We start from the raw sequence: 17,005 nt of genomic DNA, 5'->3' as shown, positions 1-17,005 counted from the left end.
GACAGCCCCACAGCATTTCAGTGCAATGAGTCACTCAGACAATATAAAGAACAATGTGATCTGTAGGCGGTTATCGATAGCTCCAGGCATCCAAGCCTTCTAGTCTATAAAGATACAAATCTTAATTATTAATGGTTAAGATGAAAAAATTACTGCCCTCAAGTTAGGAAATTCAAACAGATTGTTTCCTCAGATCGCACCATACAAAAGAGGGTCTGTTCTGTGAAGTCCAGCCTGTTTGGCTTGTTCCAATGCCAAGTACATTCCCAGTTTTATCCCACTCAAGGCCAGTTAAACTCATGTTGCACAAACTTGAGTTCCCAAGACATAGATACACCTGGGAGCCAGGTGAGAGATGCCTGGCCCTGGCAATACTGCCTTTTGTGAAAATACTTTGATAATGTCTCATGTAGCAATAGGTCCAGAAAAAATTGCGTTTTTTTAATGGTACAAAATGTAGATTAGTAATTACATTGCTGCTGAAAATATCCTGCATCAAGAACAGTATGTTGAACGGGCAAAGACACAACCACTGCAAACCTCCATCATCATTTGAGTGAAACTACTTTCTAAGCTTTAGAAAATTAGTCTAAAAGACTATAGGTTATGATTATAGTAGGACCCACAACAGTCTGTACTGTGTACATAAAAGACTACAACCATATTATACATTTAAATTGAAGTTCCCTCCAGTTGAAAGGGTTATTAAGTCTATAAACAAGTTAAGTATGTTTACAGTAATGAGATAATGAATCCCTTTTAAGGAATGCATGCTTATGTTCTTAGTCATGTACAGACTCTTTGCGACCCCGCAGACTGTAGCCCCGCAAGCTCCTCTGTCCATGGAATTTTCCAGGCAAGAAAAGTGGAGCAGGTTGCCATTTCCTATTCCAGGGGATCTTCCTGACCCAGGGACCAAACCCATATCTCCTGTGTCTCCTGCATTGGCAGGCATATTCTTTATCACTGTGCCACCTTTGGCAAGCCCTTTTAAGGAATGAGCCCTTTAAAAGTACTATTATGGGACTTTTGAACTGACAGTCTCTCCTGGTCCTTAACTTGGTGGCAATGGACATGAGTTTGAGCAAACTCTGGGAGATGGTGAAGAACAGGGAAGGCTGGCATGCTGCAGTCCATTGCGTGTAAAGAGTCAGATATGATGGAGTGACTGAACAACAACAAAACTGTAAGACATAGCACTGACTTTTAACTTATTTTAAAAATTATATCAATTCCTTTTATATTAAGAGTATGTTTTAAAAGTTATGAATGAATATTAAATTTTATCAAATATAGTCATGAAGAAAATCAAATGACAGCTTTGTCCAATTTTGACGAAGGGGCTTAATATACGTTCTGATATTATAACATTTCTGTTGCTGATTTAAAACTTATATGATCATGACATATTACTTTTTTCTGAGGCTGGACTCCATTTGCCTATATTTTATTTAGAATTTTTGTTATCAAAATGAGTAGTATTGTTATGCAGTTGTATTCTGTTTTTAAATTTGGGATACTTTTGTCCATTTTTTTAAAATAATATATTGCTCTACCTCATAAAAACACACGTGGAAGATTTTTCTGTCTCTGCACTGGAACAGTTTATAGAGTATTTTGAAATTCTATGTTTATAAATAATTTCAGATATTTCACCTGTGAAACCATCTGGGCAGAGGTGCATTTGGAGGGACAGAACTTTGAATACTGTTTAAAATTTCTATCTCTAACTAAAAGCAGTTTGGTACATAGGAATATTGACACTGTTCTCTTTCCAAATGTTTTATGATTCATTTACTTTCCTTAAAGGTTTTTCTCTTTCTCATTTTTATTTTGTATATTACTATATTTGCTTTTCCATGTGTCTATGCTTAGTCACTTAGTCGTGTCCAACTCTTTGAGACCTCATGGACTGTAGCCTGCCAGGCTTCTTGATCCATGGGATTTTCCAGGCAAGAATATTGGGGTGAGTTGCCATTACCTTCTCATATATAGAGAGAGAGCTAACCTATATATTCAGTTCAGTTTAGTCACTCAGCTGTGTCCGACTCTATGATCCCATAGCCTGCAGCATAACAGGCTTCCCTGTCCATCATCAACTCCTGGAGCCTACTCAAACTCATGTCCATCACATAGGTGATGCCATCCAACCATCTCATCCTCTGTCATCCCTGTCTCTTCCCACCTTCAGTTCTTCCCAGAATCAGGGTCTTTTCCAATGAGTTGGTTCTTTGCATCAGGTGGCCAAAGTATTGGAGTTTCAGCTTTAGCATCAGTCCTTCCAATGAATATTCAGGACTGATTTCCTCCAGGATGGACAGGTTGGGTCTCCTTGCAGTCCAAGGGACTCTCAAGAGTCTTCTCCAACACCATAGTTCAAAAGCATCAATCCTTCAGTGCTCAGCTTTCTTTATAGTCCAACTCTCACATCCATACATGACTACTGGAAAAACCATAGCTTTGACTAGACAGACCTTTGTTGGCAAAGTAATGTCCCTGCTTTTTAATATGCTATCTAGGTTTGTCATAGCTTTTCTTCTAAGGAGCAAGCTAATATAGGTTAGCTAATAGTGCCAAAGAATTGATGCTTTTGAACTGTGGTGCTGGAGGAGACTCTTGAGAGTTCCTTGGCCTGCAAGGAGATCAAACTAGTCAATCCTAAAGGAAATCAACCCTGAATATTCCTTGGAAGGACTGGTGCTGACATTGAAGCTCCAATACTTTGGCCATCTGATGCAAACAGCCAACTCATTGGAAAAGACCCTGATGGTGGGAAAGTTTGAAGGCAGTAGAAGAAGGGGATGACAGAGGACAAGATAGTTGGATGGTATCACTGACTCTATGGACATGAGTTTGAGCAAACTCCAGTGAAGGACAGGGAAGCCTGGCATGCTCCAGTTCATGGAATCGAAAAGAGTTGGACAAGACTGAGCAACTGAACAACAACTGTCTATTTAATTGTTAAAAGAATTATCTCTTGGATTAATTCATTTATGCTGTTTATATAATTAAATTATGTTTTCAATTTTAAAAAGTTTTTATTTTACATTGGAGTATAGTTGATTAACAATGTTGTGCTAGTTTCAGGTGAAAAGTAAAGTGATTCAGTTATATATGTATATGTGTGCGTGTGTATCTATTCTTTTTCAAATTCTTTTCTTATATAAGTTACTACGGAATATTCAGCAGAGGTCCCTGTGCTGTGCAATAGGCCCTTATTGGTTATCTGTTTTAAATATAGTATGTACATGTCAATCCCAAACTCCCAATCTATCCCTCTCCCCTGCCCTTACCCCCTGGTAACCATAAGTTCATTCTCTAAGTCTGTGAGTTTATTTCTTTTTTGTAAATAAGTTCATTTGTATAATTTTTTAAATATTCTGCTATAAGTGATATTTTATGATATTTGTTTTTCTCTGACTTATCTTCACTTAGTATGATAATCTTTGGGTCCACACATGTTGCTGTAAATGGCATTATTTCATTCTTTTTAACAGCTAAGTAATATTCCATTGTATATATGCATCATATCATCTTTATTCATCTGTGGATGCACATTTAGGTTTCTTCCATGTCTTGGCTATTGTAAACAGTGCTGCAATGAACACTGGGGTGCATGTATACTTTTGAACCAAGTTTTTCTCCAGATATATGCCCAGGAGTGGGATTGCAGGGTCATATGTTGGCTCTGGTTTCCGTGGCTTAGTGGTAAAGAATCTGACTGCCGATGCAGGAGATGCAGTTTCAATCCCTGGGTTGGAAAAGTCCCCTGGAGTAGGAAATGGCAACCCATTCCAAGATTGCCGGGAAATCCCATGGACAGAGGAGGCTGGCAGGCTACAGTCCATGAGGCTGCAAAGAGTAGGACATGACTGAGTCACTGAGCATGCACACAGGCATGGTAGCTTTATTTTTAGTTTTTTAAGGAATCTCCAAACTGTTCTCTTTAGCAGCTGCACCAATTTATTGATGCATTTCCACCAACAGTGTAGGAGGGTTCCCGTTTCTCCTCACCCTCTCCAGCATTTACAGTTTGTAGGTTTTTTGATGATGGCCATACTGACCAGTGTGAAGTAATACTTCATTGTAGTTTTGATTTGCCATTCTCTAATAATTAGCAATGTTAAACATCTTTTCATGTGCCTCTTGGCCTTGAGGCCAAGTATGTCTTCTTTGGCAGAATATCTATTTAGGCCTTCTGCCCAGTTTTTGATTGGGTTGTTTCATTTTCTTTTTTTTCTTTTTTTTTTTTTTTTGAGTTGTATGAGCTGTTTGTAACTGGAAATTAATCCTTGTCCCTCACATCATTTGCAAATATTTTTTCTTATTTCAAAGGTTGTCTGTTCATTTTGTTTATGGTTTCCTTTGCAATTCAAAAGCATTTCAGTTTAATTAGGTTCTATTTGTTTATTTTGTTTTTATTTTCATTATTCTGGGAGATGGCAACTATATGCCAATAAAGTGGACAACCTGGATGAAATGGCCAATTCTTACAAAGGTACAATCTCTCAAGGCTGAACCAGGAAGAAATAGAAAATATGAACAGACCAGTCACAAATACTGAAACTGAAAGCATGATCAAAACTCTCCCAACAAATGATAATCCAAGACCAGATGACTTTACCAGCAAATTCTATCAAACATTTATTTATTTATTTATTGTTGCTTATGAGCATATATATATATATATATAACCATTTATTTTTATTAGTTGGAAGCTAATTACTTTACAATATTGTAGTGGTTTTTGCCATATACTGACATGAATCAGCCATGGATTTACATCCCGATTCCCCCTCCCACCTCCCTCCCCACCCCATCCCTCTGGATCTTCCCAATGCACCAGCCCCGAGCACTTGTCTCATGCATCCAACCTGGGCTGGTGATCTGTTTCACCCTAGATAATATACATGTTTCGATGCTGTTCTCTCAAAACATCCCACCCTCACCGTCTCCTACAGAGTCCAAAAGTCTGTTCTGTATATCTGTGTCTCTTTTTCTGTTTTGCATATAGGGTTATCATTACCATCTTTCTAAATTCCATATATATGCATTAGTATACTGTATTGGTCTTTATCTTTCTGGCTTACTTCACTCTGTATAAGGGGCTCCAGTTTCATCTGTCTCATTAGAACTGATTCAAATGAATTCTTTTTAATGGCTGAGTGATATTCCATCGTGTATATGTACCACAGCTTCCTTATCAATTTATCTGCTGATGGGCATCTAGGTTGCTTCCATGAACTGGCTATTATAAACAGTGCTGTGATGAACATTGGGGTGCATGTGTCTCTTTCAGATCTTGTTTCCTCAGTGTGTATGCCCAGAAGTGGTATTGCTGGGTCATATGGCAGTTCTATTTCCAGTTTTTTAAGAAATCTCCACACTGTTCTCCATAGTGGCTGTACTAGTTTGCATTCCCACCAAGAGTGTAAGAGGGTTCCCTTTTCTCCACACCCTCTCCAGCATTTATTGCTTGTAGACTTTTGGATAGCAGCCATCCTGACTGGCGTATAATGGTACCTCATTGTGGTTTTGATTTGCATTTCTCTGATAATGAGTGATGTTGAGCATCTTTTCATGTGTTTGTTAGCCATGTGTATGTCTTCTTTGGAGAAATGTCTGTTTAGTTCTTTGGCCCATTTTTTGATTGGGTCATTTATTTTTCTGGAATTGAGCTGCAGGAGTTGCTTGTATATTTTTGAGATTAACCCTTTGTCTGTTGCTTCATTTGCTATTATTTTCTCCCATTCTGAAGGCAGTCTTTTCACCTTGCTTATAGTTTCCTTTGTTGTGCAAAAGCTTTTAAGTTTCATTAGGTCCCACTTGTTTATTTTTGCTTTTATTTCCAATATTCTGGAAGGTGGGTCATAGAGGATCCTGCTGTGATTTATGTCGGAGAGTGTTTTGCCTATGTTCTCCTCTAGGAGTTTTATAGTTTCTGGTCTTACATTTAGATCTTTAATCCATTTTGAGTTTATTTTTGTGTATGGTGTTAGAAAGTGTTCTAGTTTCATTCTTTTACAAGTGGCTGACCAGTTTTCCCAGCACCACTTGTTAAAGAGGTTGTCTTTTTTCCATTGTATATCCTTGCCTCCTTTGTCGAAGATAAGGTGTCCATAGGTATGTGGATTTATCTCTGGGCTTTCTATTTTGTTCCATTGATCTATATTTCTGTCTTTGGGCCAGTACCATACTGTCTTGATGACTGTGGCTTTGTAGTAGAATCTGAAGTCAGGCAGGTTGATTCCTCCAGTTCCATTCTTCTTTTTCAAGGTTACTTTGGCGATTTGAGGTTTTTTTGTATTTCCATACAAATTGTGAAATTATTTGTTCTAGTTTTGTGAAGAATACCGTTGGTGGCTTGATAGGGATTGCATTGAATCTATAGATTGCTTTGGGTAGTATAGTTATTTTCACAATATTGATTCTTCCAATCCATGAACACGGTATGTTTCTCCATCTGTTTGTGTATTCTTTGATTTCTTTCATCAGTGTTTTATTGTTTTCTATGTATAGGTCTTTTGTCTCTTTAAGTAGATATACTCCTAAGTATTTTGTTCTTTTTGTTGCAATGGTGAATGGTATTGTTTCCTTAATTTCGCTTTCTGTTTTCTCCTTGTTAGTGTACAGGAATGCAAGGGATTTCTGTGTGTTAATTTTATATCCTGCAACTTTACTATATTCATTGATTATCTAGCAAACATTTAGATAAGAATTAATATCTATTCTTCTGAAACTATTACAAGGAAGGAATATTACAGAGGAAGGAATACTCCCAAACTCATTCTATGAAGCCACCATCACCCAGAAAGTAAAACCAGACATATCACAAAAAAAGAGAAATATTATAGGCCAATATCACTGATGAACACTGATGACACAAAAATTCTCAACAATAAACTAGCAATCTGACTCCAATAACACATTAAAAGGACCATATACTACGATCCAGTGGCTTTATCCTGGAATGCAAGGATTTTGCAATATCTGCAAACCAATCAGTGTGATACACCACATCAACAAATTGAAGAATAAAAGCCATATGATCATCTCAATAGATGCAGAAAAGTTTTTGACAAAATTCAGCACCCATTTATGATAAAAACCCTCCAGAAAGTAGGCACAGAAGGAACATATCTCAATATAATAAAGATCATATATGACAAACCTATAGCTAACATCCAGATATTCCACTGAGAAATTCCAGATGTTCAAGCTGGATTTAGAAGAGGTGAGGAACCAGAGATCAAATTGCCAACATCTGTTGGATCATAGCAAATGCAAGAGAATTCCAGAAAAACATCTACTTCTGCTTCATTGAACATGCTAAAGCCTTTGACTGTGGTTCACAATAAACTCTGAAAAGTTCTTCAAGAGATGGGAATACCAAACCACCTTACCTGCCTTCTGGGAAATCTGTATGTAGGTCAAGAAACAACAGTTAGAACTGGACGTGAAACAACAGACTGGTTCCAAATTGGGAAAGGAGTACGTCAAGGCTGTATAATGTCACCCTGCTTATTTAACTTATATGCAGAGTACTTCATGCAAAATGCCAGCGGGATGAATCACAAGCTGAAATCAAGCCTGCTGGGAGAAATATCAATAATTTAAGATATGCAGATGACACCACCCTTATGGCAGAAAGTGAAGAGGAATTAAACAGCCTCTTGATGAAGGTGAAAGAGGAGAGTGAAAAGGCTGGCTTAAAATTCAACATTCAAAAAACTAAGATCATGGCATGATCACATGAAACTAAGATTATGGCAAGATCACTTCATGGCAAATAGATGGGGAAACTATGGAAACAGTGACAGGCTTTATTTTCTTGGGCTCCAAAATCACTGCAGATGGTGACCATAGCCATGAAATTAAAAGACATTTGCTCCTTCAAAGAAATCTATGACAAACATAGGCAGTATGTTAAAAAGTAGAGACATTACTTTGCAGACAATGGTCCATTTAGTCAAAGCTATGGTTCTTCCAGTAGTCATATATGGATGTGAGGGTTGGACCATAAAGAAAGCTGAGCACCAAATAATTGATGCTTTTGAACTATGGTGCTGGAGAAGACTCTTGAGAGTCCCTTGGACTGCAAGGAGATCAAACTAGTCAATCCTAAAAGAAATCAACCCTAAATATTCATTGGAAGGACTGATGCTGATGCTAAAGCGCCAATATTTTAACCACCTGATGCAAAGAACTGACTCACTAGAAGTGACCCTGATGCTGGGAAAGACTGAAGGCGGAAGGAGAAAAGGATGACAGAGGATGAGATGGTTGGATGGCATCACCAACTCAATGGACATGAGTTTAAGCAAGCTCTGGGAGTTGGTGATGGACAGGGAAGCCTGGTGTGCTGCAGTCCATGGGGTCGCAAAGAGTCAGACACAACTGAATGACTGAACTGAACTGATAGCTAACATCATACTATACAGTGAAAAGCTGAAATCATTTTCTCTAACATCAGGAACAATTCAAGGATGTCCGCTCACCACTTTTAGTCAACACAGTTGTGGAAGTCCTAGTCACAGCAATCAGGGAAGAATAAAGAAATAAAAGGAATCCAGATTGGCAAAGAAGAAGTAAAACTGTCATTGTTTGCAGATGAAATGATACTATACATAGAAAACCCTAAAGATGCTACCAGAAAACTTTTAGAGCTCATCAATGAATTTGGTAATATGGCAGGATACAGAATTAATACACAAAATCTGTGCATTTCTTTTTTTTTTCATTTCTATACATTAACAATGAAAGATCAGAAAGAGAAATTAAAGAAATAATCCCATTTACCATTACCTCAAAAAGAATAAAGGACCTAGAAATAAATCTACCTAAGGAGGCAAAAGACCCACACTCTGAAAACTATAAGATGATGATGAAAGAAATTGAAGACGACACACACAGATGGAATGATATACCATGTTTTTGGAAAGGCAGAATTAATATTGTCAAAAGGCAATCTACAGATTGAATGTAATCCCTATCAAATTACCAATGGCATTTCCCACAGAACTAGAGCAAAAAAATCTCAAAATTTGTATGAGACACAAAAGACACAATAGCCAAAGCAATCTTGAGAAAGAAAAATAGAGCTGGAGAAATCAGGCTCCCTGACTTCAGACTATACTACAAAGCTACATTCATCCAAACAGTATGGTAATAGTATAAAGACAGAAATATAAATCAATGGAATAGGATAGAACAGCAAGAGATGAATCCATGAACTGATGGTCAATTAATCTATGACATAGGAGAAAATCATATGATAGAGGGAGAACAGTCTCTTCAATAAATGGTGCTAGGAAAACTAGACAGCTACATGTAGAAAATAAAGTTAGAACATCCTTTAACATCACATATGAAAATATGCTTTCAGTTTTACACAGCCCTTCCCACTGTTTTACCCAGTTTGAGTGTGTGCATGTGCATGTGTATATTTTTTCCTGTCTATTTCAGTTGAGTACATACTTAGTTTACTTTCATTAGTTGCTGCTCCATAACATAGCCATAGATTTTCCTCTAAACACCATTTTGCAGTATACACATTGTCCTTTGTTTTAATCCTATAATCCAGAAATAATAACATCAACCTCATACTGTGAAGATAAATGCATAATAATCATCCCTCTAAATTAAAAAAGGTTTTCATTATTTTACAATGTACTGGTTATTTTTTGGGCTCCAAAATCACTGCAGATGGTGATTGCAGCCATGAAATTAAAAGACGCTTACTCATTGGAAGGAAAGTTATGACCAACCTAGATAGCATATTGAAAAGCAGAGACATTACTTTGCCAACAAAGGTCTGTCTGGTCAAGGCTATGGTTTTTCCAGTGGTCATGTATGGATGTGAGAGTTGGACTGTGAAGGAAGCTGAGCGCTGAAAAATTGATGCTTTTAAACTGTGAGGTTGGAGAAGACTCTTGAGAGTCCCTTGGACTGCAAGGAGATCCCACCAGTCCATCCTAGAGGAGATCAGTCCTGGGTATTCATTGGAAGGACTGATGCTGAAGCTGAAGCTCCAATACTTTGGCCACCTCATGCGAAGAGTTGACTCATTGGAAAAGTCCCTGATGCTGGGAGAGATTGGGGGCAGGAGAAGAAGGGGACGACAGAGGATGAGATGGCTGGATGGCATCACCGCCTCGATGGACATGAGTTTGAGGAAGCTCTGGGAGCTGGTGGTGGACAGGGAGGCCTGACGTGCTGTGATTCATGGGGTTGCAAGGAGTCGCACATGACTGAGCGACTGAACTGATCTGAACTGAAGTGGTACTTACCTTATATTTTTTTCTTCTAATTTCCTTTACACAATTAGACATTAGGTTTTTCATTCTATGAAACTTATGTTTCTCCTATGATTTACCCAATTTTCTATGGATTGCACATTTAAACAGTTTATAATGATTTAACTAATAATTAATTTAAAACTCATAAATAATTTAAATTAATTTTTAATCACTTTGAAGTAACTTGAGTTTTGGGGAAAGGGGAGGAATCTAGACGTCAACAGAATTTTTTTAAGTCCAGTAATTTACTAGAATTTGTTCTTTTTCCTCCCCTACCCCCCTTGCCGGAAAGCAAGGATTTACTATTTCTTACAATAAGTAAGGAGAACCCTAGGGATCTTTCCCAAAGCAGTGTATCCCCAACAGCAAAAGTGGGGAATTTTTACGCCAAGGATATATGCATGTTCACGAAGGGGCTTGAGCAGTGAACTCAGAATAGAATTGGGGTATATATCAACAGAGTCCAAGCTTTAATTGATTGAAGTCAGGAGAGTCAACCTCATTCCATCCTCCACCTGGTGGGGGGTCTTAGTTCCTGCAGATTTTAATCATTTGACCAACAAGACAAATTCAGGATTCAGTTCAGAGTATAGTTATCATGCTGTCTGGGTAAAGCACTGCTGCTGTTTTGCCCCTGGCCCACTGCCCTGAGCTCGTCAGCAGTCAACTTGTCAGTACTGTTGGAGGGCCTGCAGGCAGCCCAATGCCCACCTGGCAATGCTAATGTGAGGCAGTGGCCGACCATGAGGGTTACCTCAACTTCTTCAAGATGGTGGAGGGTCTCTTTGGCCTCGGTGCTAACATCATGGAGGACAAGCTGATAGAGGATCTCAAGACCTAGGAGAGTGAGGAGCAGAAGCAAAACTGGGTGTGTGATATCTCGCAGATCATCAAGCCCTGCAACTATGTGCTGAGACTGTCCTTCTCCATATGGTAGGACAACAGCTCCTGGGAGATCATTGAGAGCTACCGTGTCCAGCACAATCCAGATTTTTTCTGTTTTTTATAGGTTTGAATTCATTTCTTCCCTTGGATAAAATACCTTTTAAAATATATAGATCTATAGCTTTATTTCAGGAAAGTCTTCTTAAATTATATCTTTAGATATTTTTTTCTTTAAATATTCTGGACTTTTTCTTGGGGGTAGAGCGAAATACTATCCTTTCTTTTCCTTTGTATAAATCATATTCTTCTTTGTCTGATTTCCATGTGTATTATTTTCCCTAAAATCAATTTGAACACTTTCAAAAAATCTAATTTTGCTGATCAGTCTCAAGCTTGTCATTCATATTCTTCACTCTCTTTACAGTGAATCTCTCTCTCCTATTTTTCTAGCATTTTTCAGTCTTTCTTTTCTTCCCTTTCTCCATTTCTTTTCTCAACTCTGTTAACTTATTCTTTGTCTTTTCTTTCATTTTTTAGCTCTTTCATCTAGGCTTTGCAGTCTTATTTCAAAGAACTCTTTTTTTTTTTTTTCCACGAATTCATGTGTGTGAACATCTTAATTATAACTTGACCATGTGGCAGCAATTTTCAAAGGTCTGATCTTCATCTCCTCTTTGTGTCATTTTTAATTACTGCTTTTCCCTATAGAATGTTTGCACAGATCCAACAGTGATTGGTGTTGAATGTGACAGCAATCCTACATGAAGGAATTCATCTTTTCATGAGGGAGCCCTTCCCCAGTGATTGTTCATTAGGGCTAGGCAGGGGCTGGGGATGAGCCTGAGAAGCAGACTACCCTCGTTCCCACCTTTGCCAAGGAACACTCTCACTGCCACTTGGCCGTGTGACAATGACTGCTCTGAGCTGCAGACTATCTCTCCTGATCTCTGGGAATCCCATGCACTTTTCACTGGAGCACCAAATTCATCTTCCCCTTTCACTGTGCACCTAGCTCCGTTGTGAATCTGTGTGGCTCCAAGTCTGTGAGCCACCAACACTCAGGCAATGGTGAAACAAACATAGTAAGATATGATCCACAGTCCATACAGGAAGATATGCATATAAATAAAGAGTTATAGCAACTTCTATGTTTTTGGCACATTCCCTTTATTGGATATGTGATTTGTAAATATTTTTTCCCATTCTGTCTTTGTCTTTTCCTCCTCTGAATTCACTGAGCTATAAAAAGCAGTCACCACAGAGGAGGACGTGGAAAATTCTCAGTGCCTGTTGACTCCCTCCCCTCCCTTTGTACGCACAGAAGAGGCCTCAGGTTAACAACTCTTTCCATACACAATTTTTTTAACTTAATCCTCATAAAACCAGAAGCACTCCTAATTAAATTGTATCCATGGAGTCTGTGGCTCAGATAAACGAGACGATCAAACAGAACCTGCCTTGCAGGAGAAATAGCAGATGCAGTCCGCCCGCAGCCTCTTGCCTTCACATCCATTCCTACCATGCTCATCCACCTCATCAGGGGCTTCTACAAGACTGCTCACCTTTCTACAAGTAAGTCCATTAGAAAAGCACTTTTGGGTGTATACTCTCATCTATTCTCACCAAGATTATAAGTCAAAGAGAAAGAAAATGAAATCTGGATGTTTTAAAATCTACATGGGCAAAAGATCAAGGTTTTCTCTATGTTTTGTTTCCTCATTAATTAGTGCAGGATCAACAATGGCCTCTGACAACTAAACCCAGAGGAGCTATCTCTGTTGGTCAACACTGGCTCCCTGCAGAGTGTATGGCACAGATTAGCCTGGGGAAAACAGTGGGACAGGCTCTAGCTAGACAGACCAAGAGAAATACCATTCATGCTTCACATCATCCAAACCTTGGAGTGTGAACATCATACAGCTGCCCATCAGGTCTCCTGACCTGCATGCCAGCCCCTCCCAGTGTTTTCTGAAGATGCTCAATAGAATGTTTTCATACATTTGTGAAATATATGAAATATAAGATATATATTATTTTTCCTTAGCCAAGTAAAAACCTTTAAAATCTCCTATATGAGGAATTTCTTCCAAGTTCTATTTATGGTTATCTTGCCATTGATGAGCTACTCATTCATCCATGCCTTCATGTATTAACACATTCATTCATTCAGAAGAAAAAGAGGAGGAGGAGGATGCTCGCTAACATTGGGAAATAACTTCTTTGAGACAAAATCAGCCTTGCAGAGCTCCTGTGGATCCTCTGAGTTGACACTTTCAAGCTAAGAAATCCTCTTTTGGGGGTTCTTCCTTTCCTCCCCCTGGGGAGTATTGCTGGCATATACTAATATTCATTTCAAAACAAAGAAAGAGTGTGCATGCAGTGAGTGCCAACTAGGTATCAGGTACCACGTCCCTATGACTGGAACAGGAGAGTAGTCACTGCTCCACAGAAGATGGACTGAAAGGAGACAGCATGTGTGAAAGCATTCTGTGGACCACAGCCACATGATGAACACTAATCTTAGGTTACTGCAGACAACCTTCCTGCCTGCCTGCACCTCACCTTCTTGCCTCTGCACCCTCAGCTCATTACAAAGTGCTTCATGGCTCTCAGAGAGTTACACACCCAAACTCAGATTAGGTCATGAACTTTTTTGGAGATGAAGCACATAGGAGGCGCTGTACACATTCTTTCCTGTCTTCTTTTGGAGTCATATGCACTGTGCCCTGTGGGCCCACTATCAGAAGCTGCAAATGTAATCAGACAAAAGTTCACTTGGGGTGGTCAATGTGAAGGTATTAGAAGCAGTCCTGTGCTAAGCCACAATGGAGTCTGACACAAAAGGAAAAATCAGTAGCACTGATCCTGTCTTGGTTTAAAATTTTGATGTTTTGTCCATTGTGAAGTTTTTGCATGAATTTTGATTTTTTTATACTACACTAGAATATTCCTTATCTTGATGAACAGTTTTGGTGCCCGAGGTGAGTGTATCACCTAGGAAGAGCCCATTCTCCTGTTTTTCCCCTCCCTTGTGTTCATGCACATGCACAGCTCTGAGGCTCCATTCACGACCCCAACATGGACTGTATTATCCAACTATCTCTAGAGCCTGAAAAACCTAAAGGAAATCAACCCTGAATATTCATTGGACTGATGCTGAAGCTGAAGATCCAATACTTTGGCCCCCTGATGTGAAGAGCCAACTCATTGGAAAAGACCCTGATGGTGGGAAAGATTGAGGGCAGGAGAAGGGGGCAACAGAGGATGAGATGGTTGGATGGCATCACCGATTCAATGGACATGAACTTGAGCAAACTGGCAGATGGTAAGGGAGAGGGAGGCCTGGCATGCTGCAGTCCATGGGGTTGCAAAGAAGCAGACAGAACTTAATGACTGAACAACAACAAAGCCTGAAACCTCCCAGCATTTCTCCTCTTCACTTCCAAGGCAAAACACGCTTGACCTATAGTGTCAGCTGGTCTTAGATCTTCATAGCAGAAAATTGAAATATAGACCAAAGGTAGTCCATCTTACCAAGACTCACTGTGTTAAAGGTGTGTACCCCCACCCCCCTCAACTCATATAGCCCCCAGGGTGGCTGTTTCTGGAGACAGGCCCTCTTAGGAAGTTATCAAGGTCAAATGGGTTCATAAGGGTGAGGTCCAAGTGATGCCATTAGTGTTCTTCTAAGAGGAAGAGACACCAAAGACCCCTGTCTCCACTACATGAGGACACAAGAAGGTGGCCATCTGTAAGCCGGGAGGGGAGCTCTCATGAGTACCATGATCTCAGACCTCCAGAACTGTGGGAAATCAGTGTTTGCCGCTTAAGTCCCCCAGATCATGGCATCTCATTATGGAAGCCTGAGCTAGGACCCAGCTGCAGGTAGTCACAAAGCCTGTCTGGGGGAGGGCGCCTAGTCCTGGGTGAAGCCCCTGTGTTCCATGAGAGGCCCAAGTGTCCAGTGAACTCATCTCTGGAAGCAGGAACTGAGTCACAGAAGATAGGGACTGCCTCCACCGGGGGTGAGGCCCCCAGCGGGGAGCATCTCAGCACTCAGGGACACACTTGAGAAGAGCTGGGTTGGACAGCTGCAGAGGTTAAAGGACGTGGACACAGCCCTGGTGCTCTGGTCTATACAACCACTGGCTCAGGGGCCAGTGAGGGCCGCATGTGCTATGGCCATGAAAGTGCTACAAAGAGGTGCAAGTCAGAGAGGCCCTAGCAGCATCCAGCCCTAGGCCCCAGGCCCCACACACATGCCCTGGATGCAACTCCTGGGCTCACAAGGCTGGACAGACGGCCCTTCTGTGTCTTCCCACCCCTCCAACAGTTCATCCCTCTCTGCCTGCCCGGATGCCATACAGAGGGAATCTTGGAGAAAGGAGGCCTTCCATGTGCCACAGGTACAACTTGGGGAGAGATACCCCATCTCTAGACACAAGGACTCTAAAATATTCGTTTTGATTTTTGGCAAGGGACTCCAGTGTTAGGAAGAAGCTACCTTCTATCCATCCATACTTGAGTGAGTGAAGTCGCTCAGTCATGTCCAACTCTTTGCGACCCCATGGACTGTAACCATGGGATGGCTCCTCCATCCATGGGATTCTCCAGGCAAGAATACTAGAGTGGGTTGCCATTTCCTTCTCCAGGGGATCTTCCCGACTCAGGGATCGAACCTGGGGCTCCTGCATTGCAGGCAGACGCTTTAACCTCTGAGCCACCAGGGAAGCATTAGTGCCACTCAGAGGTAGGCATTGCTGTAACTGCCAGAGAGCTCCCTGTCAGTCTCGGACAATCGTTACCACTGGTGTTAGCATAATACCAGGGAGGTGGTGACAGGGACAGTGAGCCAGGTGGGACGGGCCAGGCTGGCCAACCACAGTCTGAGACTGCACCGTGGGTGGTAATTCATGCTTGAGCCTCTGTTCCTCATCTGCACAATGGATGCCAGAGGTGGGGTTAGCCCTACTTCATAGAGGCACTTGAGGACAAAATGTGGCTGTGCAAACACCCTGCTTGGCACAGAACAAGTGTCCTTTAGGTTCTGTTAACTTCCAGACCTTCCAGCTATCTGGAAGGAACTTCTGGCATGTGCTTTCTCATACACTTAGAGATGGCAGGTCTGAGTTTGCATTCTATTATCTTCATGGCCTAACCACATGGCCCTGGGGAAGTGACTGTCATTTCACCTTGTTCTGGCCCTGGGAAGCTGCTCTCCAGGCAGACCTGCTACATTCAGGCAGCCATGCTCGAGTGGACAAGTGTGGACAAAACTGACCCTCTGAATTACACTGACCTCATGCTGCCCAGGCTGAGCTCTGCACCTGGGAGCCCCTGGGGCCACTGGAGGTCACTCTTTGGAGCTCTGGATCCATCACAGGGAGGGTTTCAGGGCCTTCATCTTTAGGGCTACATATAGAGAAAGTCTTCAACAAGCGCTGAAAATGGGCTGGGAAGGTGAGGAAAAACCACTAATTAAAAAGAAGAATTAGGGAGAGAACAAGATGGTGGAAGAGTAGGTGGATGTGGAGCACATCTCTCTCCATGGATACATCAGGAATACACCTTCAGACACAGAAGTGCATGCAGAACACCAGCTGAGAGCGGACAGGAGTACGTGACCAGCAGAAAAGAATTTATAGAACCACGCAAAACAGGGTAAGGGGAAGGAACTACGGGGAAAAACAGGAGTCTTAGTAGGACTGGACGTGCCCTCGGCGGGTTGGGGAGCTGAAGCAGGGGTCTGATCCCCACATCGGGGCAACTGAGTCAGAGAAGAAACATTTAAGGCTGAGAGAGAAACAGCTGATCTGTGGCAG

General features: G+C 40.9%; 1 non-coding gene across 1 annotated transcript; it reads right to left on the bottom strand.

The window, feature by feature from the left end:
• Positions 1-15,840: 15,840 nt before the first annotated feature.
• Positions 15,841-15,913, bottom strand: TRNAC-GCA (transfer RNA cysteine (anticodon GCA)). Its single transcript has one exon. It is a non-coding gene; the product is annotated as a tRNA-Cys (tRNA).
• Positions 15,914-17,005: the final 1,092 nt, after the last annotated feature.

The sequence above is a fragment of the Dama dama genome, chromosome 18 (genome assembly GCF_033118175.1).
Source record: "Dama dama isolate Ldn47 chromosome 18, ASM3311817v1, whole genome shotgun sequence".
NCBI lineage: Eukaryota > Metazoa > Chordata > Mammalia > Artiodactyla > Cervidae > Dama > Dama dama.
The sequence above is the reverse complement of the archived record's forward strand: the minus strand, read 5'-3'. Positions and strand labels throughout refer to the sequence as shown.